General features: G+C 37.1%; 1 non-coding gene across 1 annotated transcript; it reads left to right on the top strand.

The window, feature by feature from the left end:
- The first annotated feature begins 653 nt into the window (after positions 1-653).
- Trnaw-cca (transfer RNA tryptophan (anticodon CCA)) lies at positions 654-725 on the top strand. The gene has a single exon. It is a non-coding gene; the product is annotated as a tRNA-Trp (tRNA).
- Positions 726-14,526: the final 13,801 nt, after the last annotated feature.

The raw sequence follows: 14,526 nt of genomic DNA, 5'->3' as shown, positions 1-14,526 counted from the left end.
AAAATCAGCACATTAATATATTTTTATAAATTCTACAAATCTTTAATAAACAAACTTAATAGTTTTTTTATTGCTCATTGCACACGATAACGTAAGTAAAATATGGTTATTACTAAAGAACAACATCGTCAATTAAAAGAGAAATAAACGACACGGAAGACACATAAAAAAAATTAAAAAGTAAAAAGGTTACAAAGCGGTGACGTCATTTTATATTAAAAAGAACATCGGAAAAACATCATTTATGACATCAGAAATGCTAGAAATCAAATATAATGACGTCATTCATTGAAATAGAAAACATAGACGGCATGTGAGTTTGATTATTTTCGGTTTTACTATGATGAATATTCTTGAAATAAAATTAAAATAAATCTTTAAAAATATTGATATTACTTATGTTTATAAATTTGACACATTCATAAATCTTTATGAGTTAAATCAAGTTAAAACAAAAAAATATATCACAATGAAAACCAAATAATTGCCAAACAGAAAATCGTTTAAAATATTTTTGTACGTTTACAGCTAATGGAATCAGATTAAACTAAGACTGTGTTATTATTTAAGTTGCGGAAAGTAATTTTGCCTTGCTATCCGTTACTCGATGTATGAATAGAAGAGTGTTCGACTCAGCGTACGCTTATGTAAGTGGCCCTGTGGCGCAACGGTAGCGCGTCTGACTCCAGATCAGAAGGTTGCGTGTTCAAATCACGTCGGGGTCAAAATGTTTTCTTTAATTTTCCTTACGCTGTGGCAAATTTGAAAGTGTTCTCCTATAAACGATTGACTCGATTTCCACCCGTTTTAAGTATAACTTTAAACAGCCCTGTCATTTATACTTTGGATTTTCGGCATATATTATCCTGGATCGACTGTGAACATTAATAGATATTATTTAATTAAATGTTGTAAATGTGAGGGTGTTTCCAAAAGTAAAGCTTCCTATCTTTTTTACACTCCAACAGTTGAAGAGCTCCGAAGAGTGGCGTAGTACCATTAAAACAAGCGATCTTTTGTTCTAAAGAAAGTATTTTTATTTTTTAGTCACCAATATTCTCAATGTGCTTTTCTTCAGCGACACTTACAGAATGGACTATGTGAAAATTGCCAACATCCAAGTTAAAATGGTTCCGTCGAATGTAACATAACATTCGAACATAACAGACCCAGGTTGTCGTTAACTATATAACCACCATCATCTTTCGACGTCGCTATAAGGTTACGCCTTTAATTATAACGGTGATAACTGGTCAAACGGATAATACCAGAACGTCATGATACGACTCAAAGCAGGAAGAGTAGAGAATCTTCTAAGTGGACAGTGATATACTACAGGCATGATCTAGTATATTATTAAAACTTTGTAGATCTTGGATGTTCTCCGTACGTATAGGATAACGTCAAAAAGGTATTATTTCACAAAGGGATGGGGTCATTTCTTTAAACATAAACTGGAAGACACACAATTTTATATAACGTCACAAATGTATAGCGTCACGAAAAGACGACGTCATGCATCAATAAAAGTTTGAAAACATCGGAAAGAGATGTTTTGTGGCGGCGAAAATACTGAAGATTACAAATGATGATGACGTGCATTAATAAAACCGAAAACATAGATGACACGTGGAAACTTGTTATGTTTCGGTTTTACTGTGAATATTATTGTTATGGGATTAAATGGTAATAAGAACGGAGGAACACAGGACGAACATGTATTCACATATATTACAGGCATGCGTGCCAAACTCAGACTGCAGGCACCGATGTTGATATTGGAAGTGACATCACTAGAGGAAGTGACGTCATGAGATAGTCTCCCCTCCCAAGGTTTTTTGTTCGTAAAACTGTCAGTACCTCTTCCTTTTAGGGTTTACCATCAATGGCTCGATAACCTTTCTCTTATGGAACGACGTCCGTAGTTCAGGGGTTGGTTGAGGAGGTTCAAGATCAAAAGTTTCGAAGACAGTATCTATCAGCTCATCTTCCAATAGTGGACTGTCGCTGGTTTTAACTGATTGACATCTTCTTAGTTGGTTCTGGTGACGTTTGTGGGTATATGTTGGTCCTTGAATGATATATATACCATGTCACCGACTCTCTTAGTAATTGTAACCTCTTCCCAGAATGATGTGTTGTTTTTATAACTTTTGAAAAACACTCTTTCACCTGATTTGAAACGTTTACTAGATACACAAATGGTCACTAGTGGCCTTGCCTGTTTGGGTAAGAGCTTGTCAAAAACGGATCTCACTTTCCGCGCAAACATCGTTTCTGCAGGTGAGACTGGTGTTGGTGTGTTCGGGTTGGGTGTAATTCTATACACGTGTAGAAATTGTTGAAATGCTTCAGTAGATTGCTTTGGGTTGGGGAATTCTTTTGGCACTGGACTTTTAGCTTCCGGCTTTGCAGTTTCAGTTTTTTTGCCTCCTTTGGCAGATTCAGTTGAAGCTTTCTTTTTCGATTTCTCTGTTGCTGCGCATGGGACGTTTCGTTTCTTCTTGAAAACGGGCAGAGTGTTTTCTTCTAGTTCGAATCTTGCCTTTGTACATTTTCCTAGTCCTGGTGAGAATACTTCTGGAAATTCACTTTTAACTCGTCCTTCAATTGTTGCGCTTCCGTAGCCGAGTCTTCTACCCTATGACAGAATTTATTCATAGGTTGGCCCCACAATTCGAATCGCTCCATTCAATCAGTACCGAACAGGTTTTCTGATGTCCTATGTACATACACTTTCACTTTTTAGTAATACCATTTAAGGTCACCGGGAGTGTAAGTTCTCCCTCAAATGCCACTTTATCGCCTGCCACAGCTCGAGCTGATTTGTTCGCCTTCCGCATGATTGGTTTCCTTAGCCTTTTCCACGTCTTAAGGTTAATGATGGGCAGGTCTGACCCGGAATCTAATTGTATATGCATAGTTTCATTTGCGATGTTAACTTTGACATATTTGCGCCGGTTTTTATCCGAATCCAAGTTGAAACGTCGTTCTTGACCTTGTTCATCCTGCACTGTGTCGCTTTGTAGCCCGTCCTGCCGCATTCGTTTCAGAACTTATCTTTGTAAAAACATTGACTCGATTAATGTTTCCCGCCGCAGCGATAGCACGGGCTTATAGGGGATCCAAGTCTTGTGACTGGGTGGTACTTATTAGATGTAGCCTGAGTTTTCTTACTTTCAGCTTTGCTTTTTCGGGGGTGAGTATTTTTCCAGTTTGAACGTCGCCTTTTTGCAGGTTAAAGCACTTCCATTTTCTATGAAAGATCGTAGAATTCGGGCTGAACAGTTCATATAAAAATTTGACCGCTTCAGATAATTCCAATTCACTCGTCTTCCTGGGGAGAATACAATCCACAAACTTGCTATGCTCTGTGGTCCCTATTTTCCTCAAAAGTAGGCGAACTTTCTTAGCGTTGCTCCACTCTTGACAATCCACGGTGAATAGGTACTCATATCTCCGATAAAAGCATCAAACGTCCCATCCAACTTCGGTTTGTAGTTGAACGTTTCTATAGCGTTCCATATTGTACTTTGGGAAAAAGCAAAACTGTCGTCCCTGTGTTCCATTCTATCGAATATTTTTAACAATAGCTCTTCTTGCCTCTGTTGTTGAAGTAGCATTCTCTCCTCCAACGCTTGTTGCCTCTCTTGAAATTGTAACTGGAGCTATTTATCACGTTCTTTTAAATTTTCCTCAGCTTCCTGCTGTTGGCCCATCTGGGCTTTGATTAGCTGTATTAATACTGCTTTAACCTCTTCCATTTTTAATGGCTTTTTTTCCAAACGCACGAAAAAAAAATTATTTCCATTTTTGACTGGAGAAGAGAGATAAAATAATAAAAAAAAATAATAAAATGTCCTTTCCTTGAGTGTATGCGTATGAGGAGGGGGCAATATATCCCTTACTTCTTGGTAAAACCTTAGACATAATCCAATATGAGGGTGGACAAAAATTTTTTTTGCTTGCTAACCAAAAAAAAAAAAAACAAACAAAAAAAATGTACTGTGATACAATACAGTTGCAAAAGAATAAAAAATAATTATGGAATTGTCTGGTAGTTAACCAACATGGCTGCTTTTTTTTCTTTCTCTTCTTTCAAAAAGCAACGAAATTAATTTTTACGGCCTTATCAAAATACGTTAAGCACAGTTCTTTTCAATTTAAATATAGAGACAAAAATATTAACTCACAATTTAGTGGATAACTTTGCCATGTGTTCGTTTTCTTTTTTGTTTTTGTTTTTAGAACGTCATTACCAGCCGAATTCTTAGCTTGTACATCCGAAGTTCTTTTGAAGTCAATTAGAATTTTTTTTTTTATGGCGTTTACCCGTGTGAAAGTCGAATCCGTTGTCGCCAGTTGTTATGGGATTAAATGGTAATAAGAACGAGGGAACACAGGACTTTTAAGAACGAACATGTATTCACATATATTACAGGCAAAAACAGGTGGAGCAATACCCTTCCTCAACGGTTGGGTGTTTCAACACGACCGCCTTCATCGCGTGCCAGACTGCAGGCACCGGTCTCGATACCGGAAGTGACGTCACTAGAGGAAGTGACGTCATGAGAAAGTCCATTAATCCCATATATGTAATAATCTTAAATACGCGTTACAACCATTCATTTTTTTTATTAGTTTATGAATGTCAATGCAATAAAATGTTTATAAATTCATGAAATTTTACATAAATGAATCTATTAACTTTTTAAAGAAAATAATCTGATCTGCAGTTGAACACATACATCAAATCTGTTGCTAAGATTGATGCAAAAATGCTTGGATCACTCTACCGTTCCAGAAGGTATCTCCCTGCCGACACAGTGTATCTCTATAAGAGCCAGGTACGCCTTAAAATGGAGTACAGTTGCCACATGTAGGCAAGAGATGCTCGGCGCGCCCTATCCAGATGTGATAGTGTTCAAAGTCGGCTTCAAAATCTAGTAGGTGATGCCCTTTACTCTCCCTTGCAACCTTTTTCCCACAGAAGAGACGTTGCGAGTCTATATCTGCTCTATCCTTGTTTTCATGGCATATGCTCGATTGAACTCCAATCTATTATCCTGCTTTGCCAGACTCGCACAAAAAATATTTGGCCAGCTACAATCACTATCAACAATTCACTCCCTATCTGTTCCTAAATGTAAACGCAGATTCCATAAACAAAGCTTCTTTCCTAGAACTTCCCGCCCGTGGAACACAATTCCACTGGCTTTCTTCTCGATTAAATACAACATAGTAGCCTTCAAATCCAATGTAAACAAATTCTTGTTGAGCCGTCCTCATAAATAATCAAATTCTTCTCAGTTTACACCATGAACGATTACTACACTGCCACCTTACATTTATTCACTCTTATCCTCGAGTGGCCTTCGGGCCTTAAGTGATGACTTCCAAGTACAACAAAAAATAATAACGGTAGCGTGTCTGACTCCAGATCAGAAGGTTATGTGTTCAAATCACGTCGGTGTCAATATAATTCCTTTTTACTTTTCTGACGATATCCTCAATTTGGAAATGTTCTCATATAAATAAATGAAGCGATTTCCACCTATTTTTCTTTTTTTTTTACATGGTGGTCACCACTTATCAAGGCCCGGGAGCCACTCGGGGATAAGGGTTATTGCGTGAACAGTAATCATTGGGATAGTATCGTAGTAATCGTTAATATCGGAGATTTGATAGAGTGCCTTACTTAAAGGTACGGTTCATCAGGAATTTTTTTTATGTTTAAATCTAACTTTAGACAACACTATCACTTAATGCCTAGGATTTTTATGCATCCACTATCATGGATCGGCTCCTAACATGCTTAGATATTTTAAAAGTAAAATTAGTAATTCTTACTTTATGGAACATAAAAGAAATTATATACTTAAATGCTACTGTGAAACCTGACATAGTTATATGGAATAAGTCAGAGAGAGTAGCAACCTTGGTTGAAGTGAGTGTCCCTAATGATGGAGGTCTGAACAGAGCTGAAAGGGAGAAACAGACCAAATATCAAGGTCTCATGTATGATATGAAAAGAAACTGGAATCTTAAGGAGATATCAATCATACCAGTTATTATAGCTGCCACAGGATTTATGAAGAAAAACCTGAAGTCCTACCTAACTAATATTCCTGGGGAACCAAGTGCAAAAGAGATCCAGACAATTGCATTAAAGGAACAACGAGGATACAAAAAAGAGTTCTCGGTTGGTTTCAATAAAAAGCAGGGGAAGTTAGCAGCTGGTTTGGCTGCCCCATACCCAGCATTAAAATCTTCAAAGAAAGAAAATGAAAAAAAAAAGTGCAAGAATCGTTTCAAAGTAATGTCTCCTTTTAAAACTCAAAAAGTTGAAGAGCCACGAATTCGGGTGTGGTACAATTAAAACGAGCGTTCTTTTTTGTGCTCCAGAATTTATTTTTCTTTTCACAAATGTTTTTAAAGCAGTTTTTCCAGGAATTCAATGACTCATCTCTGCTTCTGAGGCACGTCTACGAAAGAGGTTGCTACAACAGAGGGATGAAAATTTCAGGTCATCAATGCATAAGTTTGCTCATACAAAACAATGCAATTTGTTATCCTCTCTGCACCATTCGGGCAGATTAAAATAGGACGCATTACTTTTGGAAACACTCTCGTATTTACAGATTCGTGTTTTTCACAGTATTTAAAAAAATTTTTTTTTTTTTTTTACATATTTTCTATTATTAATACAACTGTAACATTTCGATACCTAAGCCATGCATGCTGGTGCGGGTGGGGAAACAAAGAGCAGGAACATAATTTCAAAATGCAAGCAGTCCACAGAAATAAGCTAACAGACTAGAAAATTCTCCGGCATTTAGGGACCGTGATAGTGAAAAGTTGGATTTTGCTGTTTGTCGGGTGGGTATAAGTATTTTTCTTGAGGGTTATAAATCCACAGTTGACGCCAGTAAAATAAAGACGTCACTATATGACGACGTCATCAGTTAAAACAGAAGAAAATCGATAACGTCTCAAATTAGGACGTCATCGTAATAAGAAGGGGTCTATATCGACGATGACTCTCTCTCTCTCTCTCTCTCTCTCTCTCTCTCTCTATATATATATATATATATATATATATATATATATATACTAGCAAAGATACCCGTGCTTCGCACGGAGCTTTGTTGCGCACTCGGGTACCAAAATCTGTGGGCACCTTTCCAGTAAGTTGATGTTGTAAGAGCAACGATTGCATAAGGTGATTAACATTTTAACTACCTCTTGTAGTGACTGAAATTCAATCAGGAACTTCACAAAACATTTTCATCAAAAAGGAAGGTTACTTGATGTTACATAGTAAATTTTTCATTGAAGTAATTTTCAACTCTTGCTTAAATTTTATCTTGCACATTCAATACTAAAAACTTACCACAATCAGATCATGTCAGTTTTTCCTCATATCCATTTCTCGAACTTTTCACTGAAGAGCCTCAGGGTAAACTACATTTCTGCTGCTTTGATTTGGAGCCAGAATGTAGAGTTTTTCTGAACTTCCTGTCCGGCTGATGGAGACGTAGAACATACCGTGACTGAAGCAGTCTGATGTCAAGTCTACGCCAATGGTGTTAAATGTCTGACCTTGACTTTTGTTTATGCTCATTGCAAAACACACCTTCACAGGAAATTGGAGTCTCCGGAATTTAAATGGAAGTTCTGAGTCCGATGGAACTAAGGGGATCCTTGGCAGTAGAACGGTTTCGCCTTTGTAGGGACCACAGGAAATGGTGGCCTCAAGTACATTGGTGTGCAATCTGGTGATAACACATCTGGTTCCGTTTGTTGTTTTTGGCGGTTCCAAGGATCGAAGAATCATGATTGGCGATCCAATTTTGAGATTTAAAATGTGTGGAGGCATTCCAGATATCTCCAAAGAGTTTAAAAGCTCCACAGGGTAGTGAACAGCTTCATATTCATTAGTAGCCGAATCAACTGATTTGTATTGCTTTGTGTCTCCTGGAAATTCATCCATTATTGAATTGTTCAAATGATTCACATTGCTGTTTAATGGCGAAATAATAGCCCTCTCAGCAAGCCAATCCGGTGATTTTCCATTGTTTTGCAGGTCTGGGTACACTTTGTCTTTCAGTTGCTTCTGATTACCGACACATTTACCAAGCGCAGTTGGAATCTTAATTGTGTCAGGTGAAGAAGTGATAGGAAACTGACCATTACCGATTTGGAGAAGCAATTTTGAGAAGTCTGCTGCAGCTGTGTTATCAGAGATATAGGCTCTCATATTAGTAGTCAGTCTCTTCACTATAACGTGCCTCCAGAGATAGGATTGTTTCAAACTTGCATTGACAATGTTAGCCCTTGTGCCATTTTTAACCACTGGGAGGATTTGACGGAAATCACCGCAAAATAAGGTTGGAATGCCACCCATGGGATTCTTGTTTCCTGTGATGTCTTGCAGTGTTCGGTCAATTGCTTCATAAGCACTCTTGTGCGTCATTGGGGCTTCGTCTACAATGATTGCAGAGGTGTCTCTAATTACATTTGCTAAAGCTGAGTTACCAGTAATTTTGCAAACTGGCTGATCCATTCGATGAGTATCCAAGGGTACTTTAAAAGTGCTGTGAAGAGTGCGGCCACCTTGTAGTAGAGTAGCAGCAATGCCACTGGATGCTGTTGCAAGCACAATCTTTCTCATGGATCTAATCTTTGCAAGGATCAAATTGATTACAAAAGTCTTGCCCGTACCACCTGGAGCATCAAGAAACATCATGTTTTTGTTCATTTCACCTTGTGCTTCCAACATTGCCATGAATGAATTGTAAACTTCTCTTTGAGAATCGGTCAGTTTTTCTTGCATATTTTCTGCTTGTAGGGAATGTTCGTCAAGATTATAAGTAACTTCACGTTGATACTCTCTCGCGAGTCTTTCATCTCTCCCTTGCGTTGGTGCAGGTAATCCATAGCTTGCCAATGGTTGACCGCACATAACGAGAACTTTTTCTTCAATTAGACAAAGAGTTTTATTGTAGATGTCCTCATTAAAATCTGCTTCTGGATTGTTAACTTCTTGCCTGTATCTGTGAAGAATGTCTTCAGATATTACATCACGAAAAGCCATCCAGATCTCAAGAGGATTTCTTGGCTCACAGGCTGTTAAAATTATCACAAATAGGCTTCGCAAATTTGAAGGTGATTGAGTGGCACTTGCTTCTCCTACTGCTTGATGCAAGTGATGGTCATTTTCTAGAAGGCATCGAGCAAGGCACGCTGCTCTGTATGTTTCAAACACCTGACCATTATATGCTCGCAAATCTTGAAATGAAGTTGGACCAGCAACCTCATTGAGCAACAGGCGTAAGAAATAACACTCCCCTGCTTTTGGACTAATCGTGTAGATTCTCCCAATGCATGGTGCCTTCCATACATCATCATTTTCAGTACCTTCAACTTGTACCCCACGCATTCTTCTCATCCATTTCTTTGTCGATTTGTTCCAAGTGTAAAACTCAGGGACTTCTTCGTATTTGAGACCCCTTGCAAAGTCATCCTCATGGCAGAGTTGAAAAAATGCTGTCAAAGTTGTGGCAGGCGGTGGACCTTGGGCTTGTTCCAGAGCAGTATCAGCTGAGAACATGACACGCTGCCCATTTTCAAGATGAACAGAAAGTTGTACAATTGGGGGGAAATGTTCATGGATGGGATGTTCCAATATCCTCCAGGCCGCCTCTGAACTGCCGACATACCTTGCATTCTGGAACTGCTGGATCTCATCCACAATGTGACTTTGTACTTGGCCTTGTTGGTTAGCTGCTCCATCAGTTCTTTGTAGTTCAAACACTGCTTGATCACATCCTTTATTCACGTATTTGAGGACATATTTGATGCTTTGGATCGAGCTGCAAATTTCTACGTTAATGTGACCGTTGAACTGCTGAAGGAGGACCTTGTTGTACGGAACAATCCACTGGTTTGTTATTTCTTGATTAACATACCGACCATTTCTCTTCATCCTTATTGTACCAGTCTGGCCTCCATCTTCTGGTTTTCTTCGCCTGTACTTGGGGTAAGAGTCTTGGCCTTGCTCGGTACACTGAAGAAATTCTTTTGGGTATTTTTTGGAACATTTGTTGTCAATCATACATGGACAATTTGGATTAAATGGTCCACAAGGTCCATGCACCATATGTGCCATCACTTTAGCATGAAGATCAGGATCTTCTTCTTTGTCAGGGATCTCTGCAGATATGCAGAGATCCATTTTTTCTGGTAGAAGTTTGTCCTCTGGGGCCTGCCAGGTGAGGATGTGTGCATGCGGCAGTCCTCTTTTTTGATATTCAATACTGTACAGGAAAGCCCTCAACCTGCCAAATCCTCCCTTTTTAATAAATTCAAGTAACTTTTTTAGCTTCTGCCTGAAAACCCTGGCAACAATATCTGGACGATCCTGAGGGTCTTGCCCTTGAAGACAATTTTCTGTAATTTCTGTCCACTTTGGATTTGTTGTGAACGTGATGAAGAGGTTGGCTCGGCCCATTCGCCGAACATATGCCATGGCATCACTTTGACGCTCAAACATGTATCGAGGGCCTCCTGTATAAGTTGCCGGAAGTACAACTCGTTGACCAAACTGTTCTGGATTCCCATCCTCCCTAAGAATTGAATCTCTCAAGTTGCTATAATTGTCAGCTCTCAGGGTCTGTTGCTCACGCCTCAGGAACTGTAAACGTTCTGTTTCAATCTTGCAGTACACATCCACCAGCCATTGTTGAAATAGCCTTCGGTACCAGAGAAAATAGTTTCCAGGCCGAGTCATTAAATGGTACGAATAAAATTGCTGTTGGGTAACTTTTCGCCCATTGGATGCCTTCATGTAGATGTTGTAAGATGGAGAACCATAGGGGTACATTAACGGGTACATTAAAGTATCGTAGAGGGGATGTAGTTCGGAGATCCGTTTTAATGTATCATTTCTAAAACGCAAGACAATATCCCGGTTAGCTGTTGGTTCATTCTCCATTAATATTCCAATCTCATACGTTGTTGTTGGAGCATTGAATCGCCGTGGATGCTCTTCTTGTGGCCTTCGGTCTTCCCTTATGACAACTTTATGTTCTACCAAGTGTTCTTCTTCAATCCTCTCCTTTGTTGTTTTCAGCTGACAAATGAAGCTGTTGTTCTCATGTAAAAATTCAGTCAGACTTTGGAGAATGTCTCTATTGAGTCTACTGTCACGTCCCCGATTATGTAGTTCCTCTTCCAGACTATCCAAGAAGTAGACTTGAATAAACTTTGCTGTTTCATCTTCAGGTGATAAAAGACTCCCAATCTGGTGGCAAACCTGGCCTCGAATTCTAAAAGAAGGATTCCACCCATGTACTGACGCAATTTTGTGACCAAATGATGTCATTGCAAAACAATTGTTATAACTGCGTAGATTTTGCAGAAAATCTTTAGAGATGGGACCATTGCCGGAGAGCAAATCTTGAAGCAACTGAGGCAGTGGTGGAAAGCTATCAAGCACAACTTTGCCAGAAGAACAACAACAACCAGGGGTTTCTCCTTTAAATTTTACAGCTGAGCAATGTTGACATACTTTGTCCATTTTTCCTATATCAGCTGTAGTGAGAGAGTCATTTTTGTTGTAGAGCAATTCTTTTCTATTGGAGTGTTCTATTTCATGGTGTCTCAAAGCAGTCATTCGTTGTCTAGCTGCCTCGTTTTCTGTCAATTGCTGGGGCAAAGTCATACTCTCTCTCCATGCAGCCTCTCGTTGTTGCCCTTGGTATAGGCGAAAGCTTCGTTGGGTTTCCGATTCATTCTGATGTCGTTGAGCCACTCTCAACTGACCTTGTGTACGTCTACTTACCTCATATAATTCATTCGATCGTAATATTGCTTCTCTTTCCAGTGCATATCTTTGCCTTTCTTGAATTTCATCTTGTGATGAATTTAACCGCCTTACAGCATGTCTAGTTCTGTCAGCTTCACGTTGGGTTTCTCTTTCCAAATCTGACAGTCTTGCTCTCCTTTCTCTTTGACGTATCCTGTTAAGTTCTAGACGTCTTTCTCTATCTGAATTGTTTTCATTGGAGCGAATTGCAGCAACTCTTAGTCTATTAGCTTCCAATCTTTCCATTCTTTCTTCCTCACTTTCGTTTCTACTTCGTTTGGGTGGCATAATTTCGGTTTTAAACGGAATTGTTTAACGATATTAATGATTGTAAATTAATTAAGCGTAAAGGAAATGTATACTAACTGAAATGGACGAACTATAAATAATATTTCTGAATAGTACAATTATAAACAATTATATTGTACCTATTTACTATGCCTCCCCACGGGACAGAGTTAGACACCAGGGTCGTTTTTTAACGTGGAGAAAAGGTACAAAAATAAAAATTGTCTCAGTCGTGAAGGATTTCTCCTCCACCGAAAGAGAACAAGAAATAGAAGTGCAGCATCTGAAGAACAGATGCTACACTTTGATCTTGACCAATTATATTGTAGCAAAAATGAATAAAAGCGACCTACTTGTGACTCATTACTTCCGGGTGTAAACGTCACAGTCTAAAAGTAATAATTAAAAAAAAAAAAGTAAATGTAAAATAAATGTAATACCAACTTAGGTTAACTAATATATCTAAACAGTACAATTAAAACAGTTCTATTAAAACAAATAATTACTAAGATCTAGGTAATTGTTAGTCTCATTGTTATGGTTTTAAAGAAAAAAATGTGTAAAAAAAATTCTGCTTTTGTGAGTACGTGTATTTCTTTTAAATGACATAACCTTTTTATTTTATTATTTATATCTCTTTTAAATTTATATATTTTGTTAGTAAACTGGAAGAAATTCAGTTGAATAAAACCTTGTTCGTGTTCTTTAGGTTAAACTCATTTTTATAAAAGGTTCATCCGGTTTAAAGAAAGCACTAAGTTTAAATAAGACTGGAAATAACTAATTCAATATATAAATAGAAAAATGAAATAAATATAAGCTTTAAGTCTTAAGATAGTAATAATCAAAATGTAATAAATTATTTGTAGTTCAAATCTATGATAAGACGGGCTTTCGAAATAGGCTCGACCAGAAAGATTATATTGGAACGAAATTATAATCTCCGTGCCATTTTCAAAACAACCCCACAAAAGTAACGGTATCCTGCAGTTGGTTAAATGACAACGTTGGTTGTAAGAAAAATGTAAAAGAAAATGCGCTTATCTGTTTATTTTGACCTGTTTTATTTAATTAAAAAAAAATTGGCTATAACTGGAAGAGAGCGTTATGTTTTGGGGGTTGTTTAAAAAATAGAATGGAAATAAAGTTAGTTCCGTTTTAATTGTCTTTAATTGCGGCAAGCGCTAACAAAATCGAAAAATCACTGTTCACATTCGAAATGTTAACTTTTATAGGTTTACAGGTTTGCTGACAAGGCTGGAGGTGTTTATTTAGAAAGCCATACTTAACATGGGGAGGTTGGGATGTCTAATACAATTATTGGTAATCTCCAAAAATACCGTTAGGGCTTACAACATGGCCGCCAGAAGAGTCAACAAAAAACTGCGAATAAAATATATAAAACTCGTAATTTCTGTTTTTAAAGTGGGTTGTCAATTTTCTTTATGAAATATACTTCCAAAATAAACTATTACAGTCGTTTAAAACATAATAGAAGTATTATTTTTTATTTTTTAAAAACAATGTTTACAAAATGTCTACGAACGTTCGTAGACATTTTGTAAACATTGTTTTTAAAAAATAAAAAATAATACTTCTATTATGTTTTAAACGACTGTAATAGTTTATTTTGGAAGTATATTTCATAAAGAAAATTGACAACCCACTTTAAAAACAGAAATTACGAGTTTTATATATTTTATTCGCAGTTTTTTGTTGACTCTTCTGGCGGCCATGTTGTAAGCCCTAACGGTATTTTTGGAGATTACCCAATTATTTTACTAAATTGATTTTTTTCATTTAAAAATAAAATTATTTCTTTTTTAATAAAGTTTTATTTTAAAATATTTGTTTTTGTTTATTTATATAAAATTACGATAGTTGAATTGTATTCTTTCAATTATATTGGCAAGTAAAATATAAAAGATTAAAACGGAACGAAATTGAAATTTTCATTACATTTTCAATACAATCCCAAAACATAAAGCTTTCCTCACCAATGAATTGCTTTGATAATATACGTAAAGTGAAATAAATCGAATATAAAATTAAATGAAAATATATTAAATAATTAAATGTTAAATAGATTTTGTAAATAGTATAGTTGAAATGATTAGAATATTTCCAATATGTAATAAGGTCGAGGTAATTAGTTAAAGAGATTTAATATAATGTGATATGCAAATGAGCATAAGTCATTCGATATGGGGATGGTTTGTAGAATAGTATATAAAGAAATTAGGCATAGAATCTTATGTTTCCTATAACAGAAACATCCTAAAATGGGTTCTAATGTTTCTCTACCAGGAGAGATCTACCCTCTTACCTCCTTTATATTTCGTTGATGATGGAGAGCTGTACAGACAGAC

The sequence above is a fragment of the Euprymna scolopes genome, chromosome 6, assembly GCF_053919585.1.
Source record: "Euprymna scolopes isolate OS-2025 chromosome 6, ASM5391958v1, whole genome shotgun sequence".
Classification (NCBI taxonomy): Eukaryota; Metazoa; Mollusca; class Cephalopoda; order Sepiida; family Sepiolidae; genus Euprymna; species Euprymna scolopes.
The sequence above is the reverse complement of the archived record's forward strand: the minus strand, read 5'-3'. Positions and strand labels throughout refer to the sequence as shown.